At 40.0% G+C, this 22,594-nt stretch overlaps 1 pseudogene; it reads right to left on the bottom strand.

The window, feature by feature from the left end:
• Positions 1-21,573: 21,573 nt before the first annotated feature.
• Positions 21,574-22,104, bottom strand: LOC109444449 (CCR4-NOT transcription complex subunit 7; annotated as a pseudogene).
• Positions 22,105-22,594: the final 490 nt, after the last annotated feature.

The following is a 22,594-nucleotide window of genomic DNA, read 5'->3' as shown; positions in this document are numbered from 1 at the left end:
TAAATGCAAACCCAAGAAGGTATGAGCTATGCTGTGTGACCTCAAATACTGGAGCCCTCTTAATAATTCCACTTTGAAAATATGGAAAGGACCATTTTATATTTAAAGGGGGCGCATGGAATGGTCAATACTCCTTCTGCCTTAAAGAGTTATGATGAGATTCATGATTGAGTGGCTGTTTCTGGTTGTGAAATGCAAAGCTCCCTGGACCTGCACTTGGAGGGGAAGATTAAAATGGAGAGAGATAAACTGGTCTGTGTAATGAAGTTAAAGCATTTTCCCACAGCTTCTCTAGAGGCAGGAAGTGTGTGTTCCCCGAGGGACTTAGAGACAGTGAGAAGAGATCAGTCTCCACGAGAGAACAGGCCCCGAGACTGCGGCGGCAGGTCCTTCTGCGGAAAGAATAATCTTGAAGAAAAATCATGTCCAGGGTTTGATTTAGAATTTTTTCCTGATGCTCTGCAATTGCTTACAGTTCCCTCAGCCATTCAGTAGAAATCTGTTACCTTAAGCAACAGTCTTGTGTAAGGTGTGCTTTGGGGACTGAAGGAGGGGCTGAGTTTATGCAGACGTATTGAGAGCAGGGGACAGAAGAGGAGGTGGCCAGCAGGAGGAATTCAGCCTGAGAAGTAACAGAGTCACCCCGCTCATTATTACACAGCTCCCAGGAAACTTGAGAAACGGGGGAAGCATGCTGGAGTCCCCACGTTTATATGAAAGGGAGCTCAATTCATTTTTCTAAATTAAAAGAATGATCCCAGAATCCTAGTGAATTTGGGAATCCCATTTGTATAAATACACCCAAAAACTCTGAAGGAAAATGGGCTATGAAAAAGTGGACTGCAGTCATCAAATGCAGCCCAGCTCCAGTCTCAACAATTCGCAAGTCTAGCATTTTCTTGGTAGTTCATGGCAGGAGCAGAGCAGGTTTTCGGGAACTGGCTCTTTAAGAAAAGGAATACCAAATGACTGTGAAAACAAGGTACAGGGCCTGAGAAGAGGCCCTTCAATAGAAAAGCCCTGAAGCTGAAGCTTTATTTGCTTCATTGTACATGAGCCTCTGGACTTGAGGTACTTTTACAGTGTGATTGAAGGAAATGAAGGAGATGTGTAACCTCTCAAGTCAAGATTACATTTAGAAAAGGAAAACTTGAGTCCCTGTTAGACCAGTTCAAACACAAGGTTTATGATAGAAAGTGCTGGAGCCTGCTTCTTGTTCCAGGGCAGAGATGATTTTGGCTGATGTGGTGCTGCTTTAGAGATAATTTGCTACAAATAAAGGGTTTTGCCATGCCAGGACTGGCGCCACAGCTACTGCTCTGAAGAGGCCTGATTAAAAAGCCAGGCACCAGCTGGCCCTCCCAAAGAGAGGTCACTAAATAGCTGTCACACACAGGCAGGGTTTTCCAGGTAATGGTTGGATGAGGCCTCTCCCTTCTCCTCCGCTTTTAAAACAGATTTGGGGATTTAGTGGTAATCCTTTTGTTTTCACTCTTTGGCCTGAAATCCTTTAGCTTGGGTGGTCCTGAATCCATTTTGTTAAAATTCTGTATTTATCCTTCTCTTCGCATCAGTAATAGATTTTAGAGGTGTATTTGTTTTCTTCTTTGTTTTGTTTTTTATTCTTACTTAGAAAAGAAAAAGGTGCTGGCAGTAGGCTAAAAAAGGGATAAAAAGCATTCACACAGCTTTTTTAGAAATAAATGCCTAGAAACACTCCAGATTTAGAAATTATATGGTTCTATTTTTATAAGACTAATAGAAAAAATTCTTGTGCCATATAGAAACATATCTGATGCTATGTTTTCCAAAGAACGATTAGACAATTTGATTTCATAAGACATTCATAAGAATCCCATGAGCTTTGCAGAATGAGCATTATTTCCCCTTTCCTGCCTCTCTTTCCCCACCTACCCACCCAGCTAAAGTCCTCTCCCCTGAAATTTAATGATGCTAAAACAAACCTGGTGACAGAGATCCCCAAGCTGGCATAGCAGGCAGTGGGGTGACTTAGAATGGATCTCAGGTTTCCTGACCCTTAGTCCAGTGGTCTTTCCGTTCGTATCTGTAAATAAACTCTCCCATTAATTTCTTTCACTAATTAACTGGAGTTGCAGTTCTTGCGATTATTTTTCAGTCCTGTTTGCCCTGATGTATGGTTCTGGTGGTTCTACAATTATTATATCCTAGGGCCTGTGTCTACAGGAGCCAAGGACATTTGTGTTAGACCCAGGAGGAGCCACTGTTAAATGGAGAAAGGAAGGAAGGAAGGAAGGAAGGAAGGAAGGAAGGAAGGAAGGAAGGAAGGAAGGAAGGAAGGAAGGAAGATACCTCCCACTTACCCTTCATTTCTCATCTCAGGCATCATTTACTCAAACCCAGGTCATGTTCCTTCATCAGACACTTGCATAGAATCATGCTGTGGGTACATGTATCTCAGATTTGTAATCACACTCCTTCATCTAGTCAACAACCCTTTACTGAGCACCTATTCTCTGCCAGGCACCGCTCTAGGCACCTGAGATCCGTCAAGGAAACACACAGACAAAAAGCCCTATTCTCAGGGAGCTTACATGCCATGACTAATTCTATGAATAATTATCAATTCATTTCTGTGCTTATATTTTTAACATCTTTCCCACATTGGGCTCTATGTTCAACGAGTGCGAGAATTGTGTCTGTTTTTGCCGATGAGTATCACCATCCTTCAGCACGGTGCTAGCTGCCAGCAGGTTGTCAAACATGTGGGAAATTAATGGATATTTGTATTTGTAAATTGACGAATGAATTAATGTTCATTTCATATTGTAACTTGGCTTGTACTGAACTTGCTATTTTTAATATTGAATAAATATTGTGACACATGATCAGAAAGTTAAGTCCATGTGTAATTGCCAAGATAGTCTTTCTCCCACTTACCCATGAACCTCTAAAAGATGTGAACAGCCATTCCCTTCACTCCCACGGTTTAAATGGCTTCTGAAGAACTAGCTGAACTTTGCTGCCATCTTTTGACCAAAGTTTACACCACAAAGATGCAAGCCACATCCCATCATATTTCAAGTTTTTGAGTTATCAGTGAAAAGTCCCACCACTGAGTTCTGTTTTTGCCTAAAGATGAAAGAACATGTTGCCAATTAAGAGAAAATGCATGGCTACACCCGGTGCCTACCTCTATTATTGTTTACGTATTTGTTTTCATAGCTATCTCCTATCTTCCCTCTTTCTTCCACATCCCAGAACCATGGTAAATGCTTAATAATTTTTTTTTTAATGTGAACACATATGTGAACAGTGAATGAACTACAGTTTCATATCAGAATTGGTGGGGCACACTTAATAGATATTAGCTATTATTAGCAACATTATTATTATAAAGAATGTTCCGCTGCAAAGCAGATGATCTAGAGAAGACGAGTACTCCTCGTGAATTCTGTTCATGAGGACATGAAGATACCCACCCCAAACTCAGTGTAAGAGTCTTTCTCTCTCCCCTCTTCTTCCTAGAAAAGCCTATAAAACTACTCTTCATTGCTATTTCAACCCTTTAAATGTAAACATTTACACAGATATAAAATTTAAGTGCTTTATATTTTGTCTCTCCAATAAAATTATAAACTCCTGATTACAAATAAATTGTATTTTAAACTTAGGATATCCCACAATACTCCATAAACTCATAAGGGTTTTATTAAATAGTATTTTCGGAAGTGAACGATGGGAAAAATATTTAATTCTGCTCTTACACAATTTGTGTGAAAACTGTGGTAAAAAAAAAAAAATGTATATGACAGATTCTCAGAAAGCTAATCACCACATTTTAAAATATTTAAAAATTACATTATTTTAGAAAATACACAAATTTGAAAACACATCCTCTTTGAAATAGTTGTAATGCCAGAGAGTCTTTGTATATTTGAAGCTGTAAAACAGAAAATAAGAACTAAGAATAATGGCAAAGAATTTCTTTAAACAAAGAAAGCCAGAGAGATTTTTTTTTTTAATGGATTTTCCCAGAGGAAAAGTCTGGAAGGATGTCATGCACAGACATTTAAGCAACGTATAAACTAGTCAAAAGAACAGATATTCTTTGGAGTCTCTGAAGAATGTCAATGGCAGAACTGGTTTCAGGGAAGTGAAGTTATTGGGTGATCCAAGAAAACAAAAACTGTGAAATAAAGAGATTCACCATCAGCTTGAGAGTAGCCCTCTGAGCATGACGGGGAAATGCTACAGCTGAAGGAGAAGCCATTTCGTCCCACATATATGCCTTGTACATATTAGATTGTCAACAATATTTATTGGATTAGAGAACCTTGACTAGCCACATTCTCACCTTTCTTTACTGTTCACTGCAGTTCAGCTCACAGTGAATTAATAATTCTCAACACCAAACTTTAAATGCCCAGTCTTAAACAATTGGAGCTAAATAGAGATGTGAAAAAAAAAAAAAAAAAAAATGATGTTTTGAAGTGTCGTCTGCCCTACAATTAAGAAAACTGAAACCGGTGAGCAGAAATTGCATGATTTCATATTTCGAAGCCACCCCACATGTGCTTTTTACTAATCTTTGCCCATTTTTATTTTGCACAGAAACATTCTGAGACTTGTATGCCGTCCTTGATCCTTAACATGGGATGGTCTGGCTCACCCGAGATGGACCGTCTTTGGGGAAAATTTTTCCAGTCCCAACTGAACTGTGCACTTTCAAAGCACGGAGCAGCACAACTGCTTTGTTTTACCTGACTCTTGTGTGAAAGAAGATACCTGCCAGCAATTTCCTGTGCTGACAGATTAGGAACAAAACCTCTGAGCATAAGGGGAAACGGGAGAACTGGCTGGATCAGGCTGGTCATTTGGGAAGACTACATTGGCCACACGAGGCACCTGCCCAAGACATCACCTGGTTATTTTAAAACAAAACCTTTGTGTGGTTCGGTGAGCTAAATGGGAGCGACATACAGAGGACAAGGCACTATTCATTTATCTCAGGTTAAACTTTTCAGCAGAGCCCTCAAATAGAAGGCCCCTCTATTTTGAGAGCATTAAATCCTTTTGGTGACTTTGGTGAAAAGAGACATAAAATAACCGATGAAGGCAAATGTGTTTCAGATGGGAAATAATGGCTCTTGGAATGGGACGCCTGGTGAACATCTGGTGTCCCTTTATCTTAATGAATATCTGTCTCCTCAGTTAATAGACTGCACCTGTTGACCCACCCAAGCCTCTTCCTATATCCAAATAAAGGTGAAAATACTGATGTCAAGGTCCCACTTCCAGAGCTCCTGATATAATTTCTTGGGTTTGATGGGTTCCAAATACCTTCTGATTCTAAGTCATACGTATTGTCAGTAAATGACTTACAATCCAAAAGTTGGTTATAGAATATTTACATGACATTTGCTTGGACTTTGGGAGCATTTGCTTCCTTTCCTATATGTTTGTGTATTTTTGCTTACTATTTCATTTAAAAGTGAAATCGCACAGGCCCTTTCTCTACCAGGAGCCTGCTCTGACCTCACAGGGCACTCTGTGGTTTCTCCTGCTCTCACTGATCTAAGGGAGTTATCTTAACCCCTCTGTGTGGGGAGCTCCCAAAGAGAGTCTGAATTCTTATTTTATGGTCTTGTTTTCAGAGGAATTTGGTTGAGTTCCTAGGAGCAGCCCCATGGGCATTTCGAATGGCTCCACCTGTATTTTACTCAAAAGCGTCTCTCTCTACTACTGTGTTTCCCTGAAAATAACACCGAGTCTTATATTAATTTTTGCTCCAAAAGACACATTAGGGCTTATGTTCAGGGGATGTCATCCTGAAAAAAATCATTCTAGGGCTTATTTTCCGGTTAGGTCTTCTTTTTGGGGAAACACGGTAACAGTGTTAACAGGTCCCCCAAGTGAGAAAGAAGGGTCTGGAAACTTGCCCTCCTCTAGATAAATGCCCTGTCCTCATAGGCAGATCCCCCAAGACTATCTCTCTCCCTCCCTTTCCCTCCCTCCCTCCCAACTCTGTCAAACACACACACACACACACACACACACAGTTTCCATGTTTAGGGGCCAACCAATAATTCTACTGTATCTTCCAGGATATCCAGCAAATTATGCATGAGAACAGACCTTCTCCACGGTTTCACTGCTATCCCACAGTCCCTGAGGTAAGCATTAAAGCCTGTGGTTAGTTGGTTCCTGTTCAAAAATGTGCAGGCAGGAATGGCTGATTTAATATGGAATGCCGCAAGGCCTATCTTATCCATTAGAATTGCTCCTTGAGGGCAGATCACTAATAAAAACCTGAAATCTTAGTTTCTCTGATTAGCTCCTGTCATTTCAGAATAAAAATCTGAAATGTTCAGGAGAAAGTGTGTTCTTCAGAAAGGGGATTGAAGAGGATTGAAGAGGGTGAGAAAGCAATGTTCTGCCTTTCCTGTTCTTTGGATGGTGGTGGGCCACATGGGGGATCATTAGGACTGATGCTGAGGGTGAGAGAAACAAAGAAAGATGAGGACGACTGGGTACAAACTTTACCTGGATTATTTTGCAAAGCACGTCAACTATGATGTCTGCTGGGCATGTCTTCATTTTCTGGGGGGAACTAGTTTCTCACTGCTTACCATCCCTGACTCCCAACCATGTAAGTGCTTCCTGTGAGGGCTGCCAATCATTGCACTCCACTCGCTTGGTCACGGAGTGTGGATTAGCATATGGGCCCATGACCAAAGCTGGGCCAATCGTAGACCTTGTCTGGGATTCTTGAAACTGGACCTGAGGCCAGGAAACCCTTTGCTTCTTCAATGGTAAATTTGGGAATATGTGAGCCAGGAACTGTCAGAAGCCTGGGTTCTAGCACCAAGGAGAAACTTGATTTGTGGTAGGGGAAAATGAAGCTGTCACTCAGAGAGAAGCAAGACAAAATGTGAGTTAAGAATCTGGATGGTGTTCATTTCCTCACTGAGTTGTTTTGACTGTACCCTTTTGAGCTCTACCCTTTTCTAGTAATAGTTCCATGAGCCAGTACATTTTCTATCTTGTCTAAACTCCTTTGAGTTGGAAGTTTTTGTAATAAATAACCCAAACATCTTCAGTAACACCTCACTTGTTCTTCCCTTACTTATTTCCTTCCTGTCTACCCCTTTCGAAAGTTGTTTAAAGGTATTGGCTCCACCACTTCTGAGGAAAGGAGCCAACTTTCTCTGAAAATTAGTGACTTGCCAGAGTCAATTAATCCCACATTTCACATCCAGAGACATGAATAGTGCTTAGAGTAGTGCCAAACATATAAAACAAACAAACAAACAAACCACTTAGTGTTTGTCATTAATATTATTGCTTATAGTAGTGGTAGTAGCAGTGGTACCCAGAACAGATACAGTAGCACATGGTGGTATGATGTGAGGATGCCCAAAACCTCCAGATTAATAGGACTTGGTTATGGATTGCCCAAGAAAAGCATATCACATGGTAGGTATGAATCAATCCACTGTTTCCACTGCCTCATTTTTCATCCCATGCCTTAGAAATAAGCTCAACGAGTTGCCTGCTTTTGCAGTCCACTTGTTTAGTTTCCTTATTTGCCTTAGCTGACCCATCATGTCGCTGGCATCACTTTGTGTAACAGTTGCTTCAATTGCCCATTCTAATCTACAGTCATCCTGATATTTGGGGAGGGATATGAAACTGAAAAAACTACTTTGTATTGTATGTTTTGTCCATTCCTGCCTTTTTATGTTCTCTTATCTGCTAATATATCAATTGAGGGTCAGAACTGATGAAAGTCTGTAGTTCCAGTCTATTAATTGTAGACTATGCTGAGGGTGGACAAAGTTTAAACCAGAAAAAATGTCAACACCAAGCAATATAACTTAAAACTACCTGGTACTGTAGATAAAGGCGCAATCTAGTTAATTTGCCAGTATGCAGTCCCCACGCCCCTTTGGGATCTGTCCTTTGAACAAAGGTGGATTTGTCTTTTTATTGTTGGCTAGCTGAGCAATCCTGGGAGACTTAAGTAGTTTTAGATGTTGTCAAAGGGATGTATCATGGTAGAACCCAATGTCTCATAGCTCACAGTTCCCCAGTGTCCATTCACCTTGTGATGTGTCACCCCCTTTCTCATCCATGTATAACAAGTAGGCATCAACATGAGCAATCCATATTTGAGTTCAAAAAGCCCATAGCTTTTTCTGTAAATCTTGTCCTTAAAGGTATTTTTAATACTTGCAAGACAAAACCAGTTCTAGCCCAAGAGCTTAGAGAAGTCCTTTGCTACTGATTTAAGAGTTTATATGAAAATACACAGTAATACGAGAGTTTCTTGTGTTGGGAGGTAGGAAAAGTCAACCAAAACATTTTCTATTTAATCCACGGAATGGACTCGTACTTGTTTTCCACCATAGTGTTTCTGGTGACTGACTGGATGGTCACAGACTTCACAGTTAGTAGTGCTCAGTCAACTGACCTTGGCCACAGCCACGTTCTTTTAAATTCATGCTCATATACTCACAAATCCCTATTGCCAGAAGTAAATCTTATGGTGAGGACAGTTTTGGCTCTAAGGTTGCAGCTGCCAGTTATGGATCCAATGGACTATGACCAATTAACTTCTTCTTGTATATTCCTTACTGTACCATTGCTATCTAATCAGTAGCCTTCTGTGAACTATCCCCTCCAATGTTTAAATACCTTTCAAGTGTTACCAGGACAGTTTTGGACTTTCTGGCCTTGGAATAGTTTTGGTGTCCTTTTTAGGAGATTACATCTTAATCAGTGATCAAAAGGAGAACAATGGGCAGATGCATTCACTCTTTCTTCAATTAGAAGTTCTGTTTCCTATTGTTTTTGAGAGCTTGCACTATTTTAAATTTATCACACCTCTCAGCTTCGATAAATCCAGAGATTTAATAAATCCAGAGAGTCAATAAATCCAGAGATTCTCACTTAGTATGGTCAATTAAAATAGGGAAAAGGGCACATTTTTTTGTACCCTAGTCGCCTGGATGATAGTCAAGAAATTTCTCTCATTCAAAGTCATTTAAATTTATTTAAATATTACAGTAATCACCACTTATCAACAGAATTTTGTTAGCAGTGTTTTTATTGATCTTTTGCCTCTTTTCCACTGCATCCCCAAATTTCCTGGAATAAGGTTTACTTTAAGCCCTTTTTTAAGTAGTCGGGAATTTCTTTGCAATGAGTCTCTATATCCAGAAGTCCCATTTATGCTGCTTTAGCTCCCTCTATGGGCTCAGTGATTATCACGAGGGCGGTAAACAATAGCCAAAGCATGTCTAGTTTTACACTCCTTTGAAAAAAAGCTTTGCTCTATTTTAAGTTAGAGGGCCAGATCCAGGGGTGTGGAGATCCCTGCTTCACACATGTCCCTTCCTGTTATGCATCTCAATCCCTTAGCTAGCTCAGCCCACAGATGCTCATCTCCTCAATCCAACACTGATCCCATCTTGGTGCCTTCATCCCTAATGTCATTGCTCCCACCTCTGCCGCGAATCTGCAAGGTGACTGCGTAGACAAAAGCCAATGGCAAACTTGGATTGGTGAAAAGACCAGACTCAGACAGCGTTTGGATAAAATGAACAAAGTTGCAGTCGGGATAAACAATGGAGGTATCTAGAGCAGGCAGAGGTAGTTTCAGATCCATAAATCCTCAGAAAGGGAGTGCCTAGTGGGCTAAATATATCCTGTGCCTGAGCATCACAGGAGGATGAAATGCCCCCCTCCAATTTCATGAGACTGGAAAGTTCTGCAGAGGACCTTGTCTGAATACATGCCAGCAACTACTCATCTGGGTCTGATGTACCTCAGGAATCTCCGCATTATGCAACAAACAATGTGACTACAGAGCACAGAGCACAGCATACTCAGGCATGAACTCAGTGCTCAAGTTTCTCAAGGCTAATGTCTAGTTTCACCCCTGAACTACAGAACGACAAGAGTCAGTTACTCAAGCACCATGGGATTGATCTTACAAGCTGTAGAAAGTCCTACTCAGAAAAGGCCTACATCCTCACTGCTTTCTGTTCTCACCTTCATAGCCTTCACCTCCGCTAACTGAACTGGACAACCCCAAGAGTCTGCTCTAAGCTCGTAGGGATACCCACTGTCTACCAGAAGAAGGACTTTTCCTCCAACTCAGAAAGGACCTCAGAGCTGTCACAGACAAACCCTCTGCTGGCTCACATTTGCTTTTCATTCCTCTTCTCTATTGTTCTGTAGGGTTGTAATGCAAATGTTAGAGAAGATTTTATACTTTCTGTCATGCTCAATGGTGGCCAAAGATTGCCCCAGCAGTGGACAATCAGGACAGGCCTGTGTGGGCCATTGCACTGGGACCCGAGAGAAGAGCTGTTAAAAGGGGAACATGGACTCTGAGGAAAGACAGACCTTTCTATATCCAAGCTTCTTCACTGGGTCGTTAGTGATGTGACCTTGGGCAAGTGACTTCACCTAACAGATTGCAAATTGGTTGTGAGGATTAAGCAAGAGAATGTGTTTGAAACACTGGAACATAGAAAGCACTAAGTACATGGCAGCTACATCGTCCTCATCATCATTTCCAAGGCTGTTTCCAGCCTAACCAGGAGAATTCGCTTGGCTCCTTTATAGAAACATTACAGTCTGGCTTGTCCTCATACACCGGCGTGGAAGGATGGAATGTTAAACTCTACAGAACAGTTACCCAAATTATTTTCATTTCCCTCTTCACATTTTCAAATAGCTTCTTTAGAACAGCATTGCACGGATTCCAGAGCCCTGGAACTTGAGAGTTCTGGTATCATGTCATTTACAGGAACTTTGGCTCTGAACAGCTTCAGTTTTCTTAGCTTGAAATGGGAATGTATACATACTTTGCAAGATTGTTCAAAGACTTGACAAGGTGACATACGGGCGTATTGCAGGAGTGCCCCACTCACATGCTGGCGTACCTTTCACCCCCTTGCCTCCGGACTTCAACACCTTTATTTGTAAAAGAAGGACTTGGACTAGGTTTTCTCCAAGTTCTCTCACCTCTAATGTCCTATGACTCTTGCAACCCTCTCTTGGGGTTCATAGTGTCAGTCCTCGAAACACAGAACAGGATCTGGGAGAGAAGCTCCCTAGAGAAGGTGTCAAGCCCTTGGCTCTTAGCTCCCTGGTGCTCAATTCGCTTTCCCTATCCATCTGGGTTGCTTCACACTGCAGTCTGGGAGCTACTCTTCCCAACATCTTTTGATAAACTCTGTAGCTCTCTTGTACCTCTCGGAACCGAAATATTTACATGTATTTGGCCTGGCATCATTGCATAACACATTCTTTTAAAAGTTGTACTGTATTTTGTATCCAAGCCATGAAGGCCATGCCTTGATTTGCTTCCAAACCTAATCCTCAGGCAACCTTCTTTGTTTTGGTATATACTATTTCCTCCCACTCAGTTAATCAATTAAAAATTGAGGTGTTATTCTCAAGTCCTCACTTCCCCTCACCACCTACATCCATGCCATTCAGCCAGTCCTGTTGATTCTAGGTTTAAAACATATCCGAGTATGTCAGTGTTCCCATTTCCACCCTGCGATACTGGAGCAAGCCCCCATCATTTCTGATGGAGGATTAACATAACAGCCTCCTACCTGGTCTCCCAGCTTCTTCCTCTGCTCACCTTCAATTTATGCTCCAAATAGGAACCAGAGTGAGTTTTTAAAGACTGTGAATCAAATTATGTCATCCCCCTGCTTGGTGGCCTTCAATGTTCTTTCCTTTGGGTTTGTAAGGCCTAACATGATCTGGCCATGACCTATATTTCCACCACCACCATACACCCTTCTCTCCATCTGCCATGCTCCAGCCACTCTGACCATCTTTCTGTTCCTTAAACACCCAAGCTTATTTCTGTCCTAAGATTCTCACTCTAGCTGTTTCTTCTGCCCGGTATGCTCTGTCTCCTGATCCTCACATGGCTGGCCATCTTCACATTCAGATCAAAGGGCAAAACGGGAGGCCATTCTAGATACCCCAACCTAAAATATCCATTCAATGTAAAGTATCACTCTTGACCATGTCACCCATTTTAATTCTCTGCAAAGCAAGTTTCACTAAGATGTTTTTAATTGAAACTTTCATTTTCTGTCTCCCCCAGTAGAATACATGCTCCTTGAATTTAGGATCCTGACTTATCTTCTTTGCTGCTATTACCACAGAGCCTAGAACTAGAACTCTGCATAGCACAGAGTAGTACATTACTAAGTAAATGAATTCAAATTCATTCTGCCTTTGCTGTACATCAATATTTAGCCTATCACTCCACTAGAGGGCAATAAGTCACCTAATTAGAATGAGAAAATGGGTGTCTTTTATACCTTTCAAGGCAAACTTAATTGATTTTAATTATTAGTGTAATAGACATTTAAAAAAAACACTGCCACTGTCAAAAAAGTGTGTGGGGAGGGTGGGCGGGGTGGGGGTAAGGCAAAGATCCTCTAGGTTTTCAAACCTAGCCATCAGGTACAAGCCCAGGAGAAAAAGTTTCAGGATTACAAATAGTGAAAAAGTTTTAAATAGACTTCCTGTTTAAAGATGTTATTCAGGTTAAAAACAAATCTCATTATGTAATATGAGAAACTATTAACTGCAGTGATATGGAATTGTGTGGGGAGTCAGAGGGAAATTAAGCAGCATCATATTTTATCCATCTTTTACATACACACACAAATATATCTATTCTTGGTCACTATTCTTATTTTTGCTTTTGAAAGTTTGAATCCTGGTCAGTCTCGTGGGAGTAGAGATTCTGAAAAGGATTTCCTTTCTACTATTTTTGTAATTCTATTTCACTCTGAGCTTTTACTTCTGAGTTTTACTTGTAAAGAAAGCTACATGGTATGTCTAGGATATGCCATCAAGCAATAAGACATCAAATGTTTCTGTTGACAGGTTCACCTCATGGCCAGAATAGCTTGAATGACTCAAGTCCTGTGACAAGGACAAGGTTTCTTGAGCCTAACACAGCACCTGTCATTTACAGAGAAAGTTCAATCACTAATCACACAGCTAGCTGTCTGTTCAGTGACAAGGGAAGGAGGCCACACTATTCTCAGTGAGCTCAAGGTGGCACTGTAGAAATACTTGAAAAGAAGTTCACTGCTGAGGTCCAGCTATTCAGTGAAGGACTCCTTGAGGGGTTGGTTGCTTGGTTGGTTGGTTGGTTGGTAAGGACAATTCCCATAACCACATTGGGTTGGTCACCATGACAACTGGAAGGCTGTGCTGGAATTCATGACTTTCTAGTTGCCCTGTCTGGAGGTGAGAAATGACTTGTAAAGGAAAAGTTCAGGCCTGGATGTAAAAAAAAAAAATTTATTTTACTGTTGCTGGTATGATTTACTGTGGCCAAAAAGCTCCTCATGTGTGAGTACCAAAGGTTGTATGAGCGGGGATTTGCCAGATAAGGCTGGGACCTATGGATTTCCAGAGATTCACTGGAGGAGGGGCGTGGCCTAAGCTTTTTAGTCACTTAGTAAAATGAGAGTGGTTTAGTGTACCCACCATGTGTGCCACGGGCAGGGAATAACCAAGATCAGCTTGCTTGTTTCTTCAGTGCTTTTGAGTAGGGTGGGATCTACTGAATCCTCAGATCTATTATAATGTATTATCAGTAACTCAGAAGGATGCAAAAAGCCTGAGAATGAGCACCCTGCAGCCTCCTTCACTGAGAAGAGAGAACATTGTCTCCATCCATTCTAAACCTTCCACCACAAAAGATGCATTCGTATTTTTCATTTGGCAAACACTTATTTGTTGGGCACCCACAAAATAGTTACTACCCTCAAGGAGTCAAATGCAAATAGAGAATTAAGTTATAAGAGGTATCAACAAAATATTATGGAGAATTCAAAAGAAAAACATTTAAAGCTTCCAGTAAGAGGAAATCCAGTAGTATTTCATGGAGCAAGGACTTTGGCCTTAAGAGATGAGTAGGGTTTTAGATTGATGGAGTTGGGTGATGAAAGAGTGGGGCAGAGTAAGCAAAGGTAGGAAGGTGAGATAATTCAGAGCCTGTTGGATATATAAAGAATACAGGCAAAGTATGGGAGTAAGTGATAAGGCTTTAAAGTAGTGTTTCTCAACCCAGGGAGATTTTACCACGCAGGACACATTTGGCAACATCTGAAGACCTTTTTGGTTGTTACAACTAAGTGGAGATATGCTACTAACATCTAGTGGGTAGAAGCCAGGGATGCTGCCAAATATCCTACAATGCACAGGACAGCTTGCCACAACAAAACTTATCCAGCCCAAAATGTCAATATGTGCCAATATCGGCAAAACCTATTTGCAAGGAAGGTTGGTCTTGGACAAGGAGGACCTTAAATGTCAGGTGAAGGGAATGGAACTTACTTGGTGGGCAGAGAGAGAGGGAGAGGCACGAGGCTTCTAAGTGTGAGAATAAACTCATCAGTATTATGATTTACAAGAGTTACATGTTCAGAACCTTTCCCCTCCCTCGACTTTTAAAGAGAAACCCTGTTTGCACTGCTAGGCTAGCCAGCCTTTGTTGTACTAGGGAATAATAGATAGAGATGCAGAACTGGAGAAACCTAGATCTCCAAGAGAAAAGATCCAAGAGGTAGGGATGAGGGAGGCAAGAGAGAAGAGTGAGGGAGAAAGGAAAAAAACAGCACCTGAAATTATAAGGAGGGAATACTGAATTATGAGGATGTACTAAAATAAAAACCTTGCTTCTGCCCTTGACGAGCTTACAATTTTCTAAAGGTTATATATAACCAAGTCTGTCATATTCACAAGAGAGAATATATGTATTTTCATAAGACTATCATTTTTCAGAATTTTCACTGATGAATAAAAACTAGGTTCCTTCAACTCAGGGGTAAAAGTCCTTTGGGGCTGCTTTTCTTGTGGGTTTTTCTTACACTGAGCATGAAAGAAACAGCTGACAGAAAACATCCAAGTCTATCAAATTATTTCTGTCTTTTGGGCTAGAGATTGATTTGACACAGATGAGTAAATATAGTCGGTTGCCCCTCATTAGAGGTGGGTCTTCACAAATATGGCCAATGGAAAGCTGTAGTGGAGACAGTTAAGACTATCAGTTTTTCATGCCCCAGTCAGCTGCTCTGGTGCGCGTGTCTCTGCCAACTTCCAGTGGCTAATAAGCTTTTGGCCCAGTCATAGAAGCAATGATGCCAATGACCAAGATAAACAAGGTCCTCTGCCAGGAGCAAAAGCTGAAATCTTTCTAGTAATTACAACCTGACGTGTGTATGGCCCCAGGATATGGGCCATCTCCACCACAGCCATGTACTATCTGCAGTGATTCCAGAGACCACATACTATATGATGGCTGCCACGGGTACTGCATTATCATGAATTGGTCAAGGCAGTATGGCCATTTTCTTCTTGTAACTTCCCAAAGCAAAAGGAGTTGAAAATGAATGGACATTAGGAAGAATACCCACAGAGCCCAGCCTTTCTCAGTAGTGGTCAGAGACAAATTCCATGCACCAAATTAAGAAAAGTTGACGGGGGGATATATATTTTTTTAAATGGTGGGGGAAAAATTTTGCTTCTGTTTTATTTGGAGGTGCTCTATATCTTCTAGAAATGCTTTGATTGCTACTTACCGCAAGCCCAATAATGATGGCTGATTATTTTATTGCATGACAAGAAGTCCTACACGGATGGATTTTTGTGGTTACGATTTCTCTGAGATGCACCAAGGACAGGGGCTGTATCTTTTCTATCCTTTATTCTTAACATGTTAGCTTTCCCATTTTTTTCTTGTTGCTTCATGTGGTACGATCTACTTCTGCCTCTTCTACAGAAGAGGAGAAAATTTTCCCACTACCTATCATGAGCCAGAACTGGGACATGTAGTCACTCCAAGCTCTAAGGGAGGCTGGAGAAATGAGTATCCGTCCAAGAGGAAGTGGATTGTCATGACTGATTTAGACCAGCCATGACTCATCTCCAAGAGACAGGCTGTTTGTTATCACAAACACAGTTGTCATATTCATATCCCCAAGACTGAATCCCGAGCCTGACACAGACTAACAATCAGTGAGAACTCCAACAAAGGTTTGTCACACTGTAATTCCTCAAGAGATTGTTTTCCTGGATAAAGCACACACAGAAAACTTCATTACTTGAGATTATAAAAGCACACCTCTCAAGGGAGAGGTGTTCTGTCTCAAAGAGAAGATGATCCTGTCTGGCTTTTCAACCTTTGTCTGCTGGCTTCTCACACCAGCAGACACTCCACCATCCCTTCACCGATGCCAGCTCTCCAAATACATGTGGTGGAGTGAAACGGCTGTCTCTCGGGAGGCTGTGCCTCACTGGAAAAACAGCCTGATCTTTGGAGATTGGAACCTTGGCTCAGCCATTGTCACAGTCCACTAAAGAGCAACAGAAGTCTGGTAACTAACCTCATCGTCTTCAGTTTGCTCAGGGGTAGAATGTGATAATAGCTTCAAAGGGTTGTTTTGCATATTAAATGATGTCACATATGTAAAGTGCTCAGCATATGGTACACGCTCAGAAAAGTAGTATTAGTGAACGCATCTTGGATCTTCAATTGTATACTTCCATCAGGTCAAAGTTCTCTTATCTGCAGATGCCTTCACTGCTCTAGAGCCAGAGATTTCTGTATCACTCAAAGAAGCTGAGAAATTTATTAGCTCTGTATTTGTCTTGTATGTATCTAGACATCTCTCTCTCTGTCTCTGTCTCTCTGTCTCTCTCTATATATATATGTATATATATATATATAAACTAGTGGTAATTATATCCCTTGATTAAAGGAAAAGTCATAGGATATCCCAATAGGAACTGCTGTGTGTTTTACATGTCAATTTTGATGGAAGCATGAAGACCTACTTATAGTAAGGTTATATGTATTCTAAATGTATATAAAAGAATTTATAATTATCCTCCATTCATTCTGTCTTTGAGATATAACTCACATACTATAAAATTCACCTTCCGAAGTGTAAAATTCAGTGGATTTTAGTATGTTCTGAGTTGTACAACCATTATCATTCTAACTCCAGAATATTTTCACCCCAAAAAGAAACCCCCATGCCCAGTAACCACTCCTCATACTCCCCCCAAGTCCATGGAAACCACTGTCTCCTCTTGTTTCTATGGATTTGCCTATTCTGGACATTTCATAATAATGGAATCATACAATTTTAGAGCCTTTTGTGTCTGGCTTCTTTTACTTAGCATAATAGTTTCAAGGTGCATTCATGTTGTAGCATGTTTCAGTATTTCATTCCTTTTTATAGCTGAATAATATTGCATTGTATGGTTGTGCCACATTTTGTTTATTCATTTATCATATCATAAATATTTGCATTGTTTCCACTTTTGGGTGATTAGAATATTATTACCAAGAACATTTATATATACAAGTTTTTGTGTGGACATGTTTTCAGTTCCTCTTGGGTACATACCTAGGAGTAGAGTTTCTGGGTCTTGTGCTAATTCTATGTTTCACCTTTGAGGAACTACCAGGCTGTTTTCAAAGTGGCTACTACATTTTACATTCCCACCAGCAATGTCTGATGGTTCCAGTTTCTTTACATCCTCACCAAGACTTGTTATTGTGTGTTTGTTTTTGTTTTTGTTATTAAGCCATTCAAGTCAGTGTGAAGTGGTATTTCATTGAGGTTCTGACTTGCATTTCCCTAATGACTAATAATGTTGAGTATCTTTTTGGGTGCTCATCCATTTGATTAGTTTTTTTGAGAAATGTTGATTCAAATCTTTTATACTGGATAATTATTTTTTATTGTTGAGTTGTAATTATTCTTTATATATTCTGAGTACTAGACCTTCACTAATATATGATTTATAAATATTTTTTCACATTCTATGGCTTGTCTTTTCACTTTCTTCATGGTGTCCTTTGAAATATGACAGTTTTTAATTATGATATAGACTAATTTATCTATTATTTTCTCTTGTTGCTTGTGTTTCTGATGTCAGATCTAAGAAACCATTGCCTAATCCAAGGTCACAAAATTTACACAAATTTTTTTCCTAAGTTTTATAGTTTTAGCTGTTACATTTAGGTCTTTAATGCATTTTGAGTTAATTTTTCTATGTGAGGTAGGGGTGAAGTTTCAGTTGTCCCAGCACCATTTGTTGAAGATTATTCTTTTTCCATTGAATTTTTTGCCAAAAATCAATTGACCATAAATGTAAGAATGTAAGGATTTATTCCTGCACTCTCAATTCTGTTCTGTTGATCTATGTACTAGTCAGGGAAAGAAAACCAGTACAAGAGATATTTATAGATATACAGCTATTGACATAAATATGTATACAAGGGTGCCAAAAAATATATACAAGTGGCACTTTGGTCAGCGTTGCTCAAGCAGTAGTTGCCATAATCAGAAGTGTCTGCACGCTGATGGTAACCACTTTGAGCACCTCTTGTAATTGCAGAAGACAAATGTGTCTTCTATTCATCTTTTGTTATTATTGGCATATATTGAGTATTACAATTTTAATAGGTTTTTCCTTTCTTAAAATGTGTACACACCTTTTTGGCACCCTCTGTATATACACACATTCGTACAGAGATAGATCGAGAGACAGAAAGATTTATAGCCAAGAATTAGCTTATGTGATTGTGTCAAGTCTGAAATCCACAGGGCAGACTGTCGGGGAGGGCATGCTGAAACCCTCAGACACAAGCTGAAGCTGCTATACACAGGCAGAATTTCTTTTTCAGGAAAGCCTCACCTTTGCTCTTAAAGCCTTTCAACTGATTAAACCAGGCCCACCCAGATTACCTAGGATAATCTTCTCTTAAAACTGATTACAGACTTGAGTCACATTAACAAAATACCTTCACAGCAAAACCTAGATCAGTGTTTGACAGCAGCCTTGCAAGCTGACACATAAAACCAGCCATCACAATGCATGTGTCTCTCTTCATGCCAGCATCCTAGTCTTGGTAGTATAGCTTAGTGATCAGTTTTGACATCGGCAAGTGTGAGTCTTCTTTGTTCTTTTTCAAAATTGTTTTAGCTATTCTGGTTCTTTGCATTTCCATATGAAATTTAGAATCAGCTTGTCAATTTCTGTATGCACATTCTTTTTTTTTTTCAATTAAAGTTTACTGGGGTGACAATTGTTAGTAAAGTTACATAGATTTCAGGGGTACAATTCTGTAATATATCATCTATATCTCACATTGTGTGTTCACGAGTCAGTTCTCCTTCCATCACCATATATCAGACCCCTCCCCCCTTACCCTCAGGTAACCCCTAAACTATTGTCTATGTCTATGAATTTTTGTTCCTTCATTTGTCTTGTTCTTTTGTTTTCAGTTTTATATACTGCATATCAGTGAACTCATTTGGTTATCTACTTTTTCTGTCTGACTTATTTCACTTAGCATTATAATCTCAAGATCCATCCATGTTGTCACAAATGGTACTGTTTCATCTTTTCTTACAGCCGAATAGCATTCCATTGTGTATATATACCACAACTTCTTTATCCATTCATCTATCAAAGGACATTTTGCTTGTTTCCATGTCTTGGTTACCTTAAATAAAGCTGCAATGAACATTGGAGCACACATGTCTTTATGGATAAATATTGTCATATTTTTTGGGTAGATACTCAGGAGTAGGATTGCTGGGTCATATGGTAATTGTATTCGTAATTTTTTTGAGGAACCTCCACACTGCCTTAGATAGCGGCTGCACCAGTCTGCATTCCCACCAACACTGTATGAGGATTCTTTTTCGCCACAGCATCTCCAACACTTGTTACTACCCATTCTAACTGGGGTGAGGTGATATCTCCTTGAGGTTTTTATTGGCATTTCTTGACGATTATTGATGTTGAGCATTTTGTCATACGTCTATTTGCCATTTGTACCACATTCATTTTTACATTAAGATAAACTGATAAATCAGTGGCTTTTATATCTAATCCATGTGACATAGGGAGTGGGCCAAGATGCTCTGCTTTCTCTCTGAGGATCATTTCATGTATTTCCTACCTTTTGCAAGCAACATACATTCTACCTGCCAGCACAAACAACAGATGAAAAACATCATGGGAATAAACGAATTAATAGGACATCGGATAAGCAATTTCAGGTCTTAAATACATTAACTGAAATAGTACTTCTCTCTTCTGACTGTTAAAAAGTGGCATGTTCCACATTCATTACTTGATAATCACTTTTGTCATCAATAATCACATTTTCACCTTCTAGAGGTGGGCACCCAATGTTCTTTCAAAAACCGTTTTGTTCAGTTACCCATAAACCTCTTTTGAGACTTTACAAGGCTAGGTAAAGTGACTTGTGGCTGGAGACATGAATAAACATGGTTTCTACCCTGGAGGGAGTTGGGGGCAACTATCAGAGCAAGCACAGCACAGCAGAAATGAAGAATCCAGAGCCAGCCCATCTTCCCATGGCCAATGGCATATGTTTTTACCCAAGTATCAAATGTGGAGTCCTTGCCCACACTGCCGGGGTTTTTTGTTTTTTTTTACTGCAAGGCTGGACATCCAAAAGGTTATTTTAATTCTCTAATGTAGCATTGGAAAGAAGTACAAAACAAAATACATTCATGAATAGACAGTCTAAATCGCTTCTGAATCAGTACCGCTTGGCAAAATAGCTATTATGCCTTCTATTATTAATACATTTCTACAAAAACTTTAAAATTTCCAGAAGCGTTCTCAATTCTTTCATGTCTAAGAATTTTACAGTAAATTCAAATTATGTCAAAAGAATTTTACAGTAAGTATTTTGCAAAATGGAAAATATTGTTGTAAGCAAAAAAGTCCTTTCTGTTTTGTTTCTGCTCAATTTTTTTCTTTGCACTTACCTATAATGAGGCATATCTGTGCATATCACTTAACCTAAGTAGACCCTGGTTCATTGAATTTGGTTATTCCATACCTAACTTCTTTATGTTTGAGAAATTTGTCTCTGCCTTTTACCCTTTGAGGGTCTGCCCAAGGTGATTTTTGATTCAACTACTTGAGACTTTGAATTAGAATTCAAAAACCTCTTGGTAAGACTCACTCTACTAAAAAGCATGAATCCTACACAATACATCCTCAAAGTATTGAAAAATGGCATGAACAAATACTATTTTTCCCAGCAATTTAATGCCTAAGACAATTTAACACAGGGATGGATTCCTTGATTTGGCTGAGGCAGCCCTGATGTGGTCTCTGGAAAGAACTCTGTTTTCTCCCACTGTTAATGTATGTGACCTTGGATAAAAGTTACTAGCCTCTGGCCTCAGTTTTCTCACTTCAGAAATATGGTGGGACCTACGTGATTTCTAAGGTAGCTTCAATTTCAAAATGTTTTAGTCTAGAAAGAACTTTTTTATTTCCTTCTGAACTACATTTCAGAATGACTTAATTTTGAATACTTTCATTCAAGTGTGGTCGATGTGACTTATATGGTATGTCTAATTGTATCGTCACTTAATAAGTACTTATTGCCCAAAAAATTTTACTGTAAGACATGTAATGTTCTCAACCTCACAACCAACTGAGAAAAAGGCACTGAGGTCTTCATACATCTCTCATTTTGAAAAAGGGCATCTCTGTAAACAATGAATCAGATCCTACCTGATGCTGTGGTCCTATCTGTTTCAGCTCTAACTGTTTAGCAACTTCCTGTAAACCACCTTTAAGATTTTTTGCAGCTCTTTATGAGATACTTCACATCATAAATGACAGGAACAAACAGTCGAAGGGTCTCAAAGAAGTCAAGTTTTTCTTCAGGCAGGTTAGAATTGGTCAGGATTTTGATTAAGTAGCCAAAGTCATAATCACTATGAAATGATAACCATTTGACCCTTTACAGAGGGCTACTCCTGATGTCATAAGAAGTTCTGCAATGTAGTGGGTCTCAATTCCTTCCTCCTGTTTTTTAAACTGGATACCAAATGTTGTTAGTAGTTCAATAGAGTCCTGAGCATACATGTCCTCCATCAAATTAAATTTACAATTAAACTGCCAAGTTGAAGTTCCTGGCGGGTATTCTTGCTCACTCATAAATGTCTGTCCTAGCTGAATCATCTTTAACAACTCTACATTACACTGCAATGCAAGTAGCACTGATCGTCCTTCACAAACTCGTTGGCTGTGATCCCCAGTCGCTGTTGGCATAGTAAAGGGAAAGGAGTCTAGCTGCCAAGCATTAAAATATTATATTTGAAGATTTGTCTCCCAAAATACTTTATCCTTTACTTGTGTGCTTGTGTCACTGCGTTTGCGCTCTTTTTCCTGTGCATAAAGACAGCACCCAGTGGTCGTGGCAGTGGCAGCTGGTGCCCCATTGACACCTCTCACCCAGGACGTGGGAATGGGTGAGCCAGGGCTGCTCCATACCATGCTGCCCTGGCCGTTTTCTGATCATTCCTATGTGGCTGATTTTTTCCTAAGACAGGCCAGGCTGTAGGGGCGTAGCTGGGAAGTCTGGAACTCCGTCAGGACAAGAGGGTAAGTGAAAGTCCCACTGATAAGTGCAGCCAGGTCCATCTCCTCCCCACTCAGCTATTTGGTTTTCTGGGAAGTTTTCTCAGCACTC

Source organism: Rhinolophus sinicus, linkage group LG03 (assembly GCF_036562045.2).
Source record: "Rhinolophus sinicus isolate RSC01 linkage group LG03, ASM3656204v1, whole genome shotgun sequence".
In the NCBI taxonomy this organism is placed as follows: domain Eukaryota; kingdom Metazoa; phylum Chordata; class Mammalia; order Chiroptera; family Rhinolophidae; genus Rhinolophus; species Rhinolophus sinicus.
This window is presented reverse-complemented; position numbering and strand designations above follow the sequence as displayed.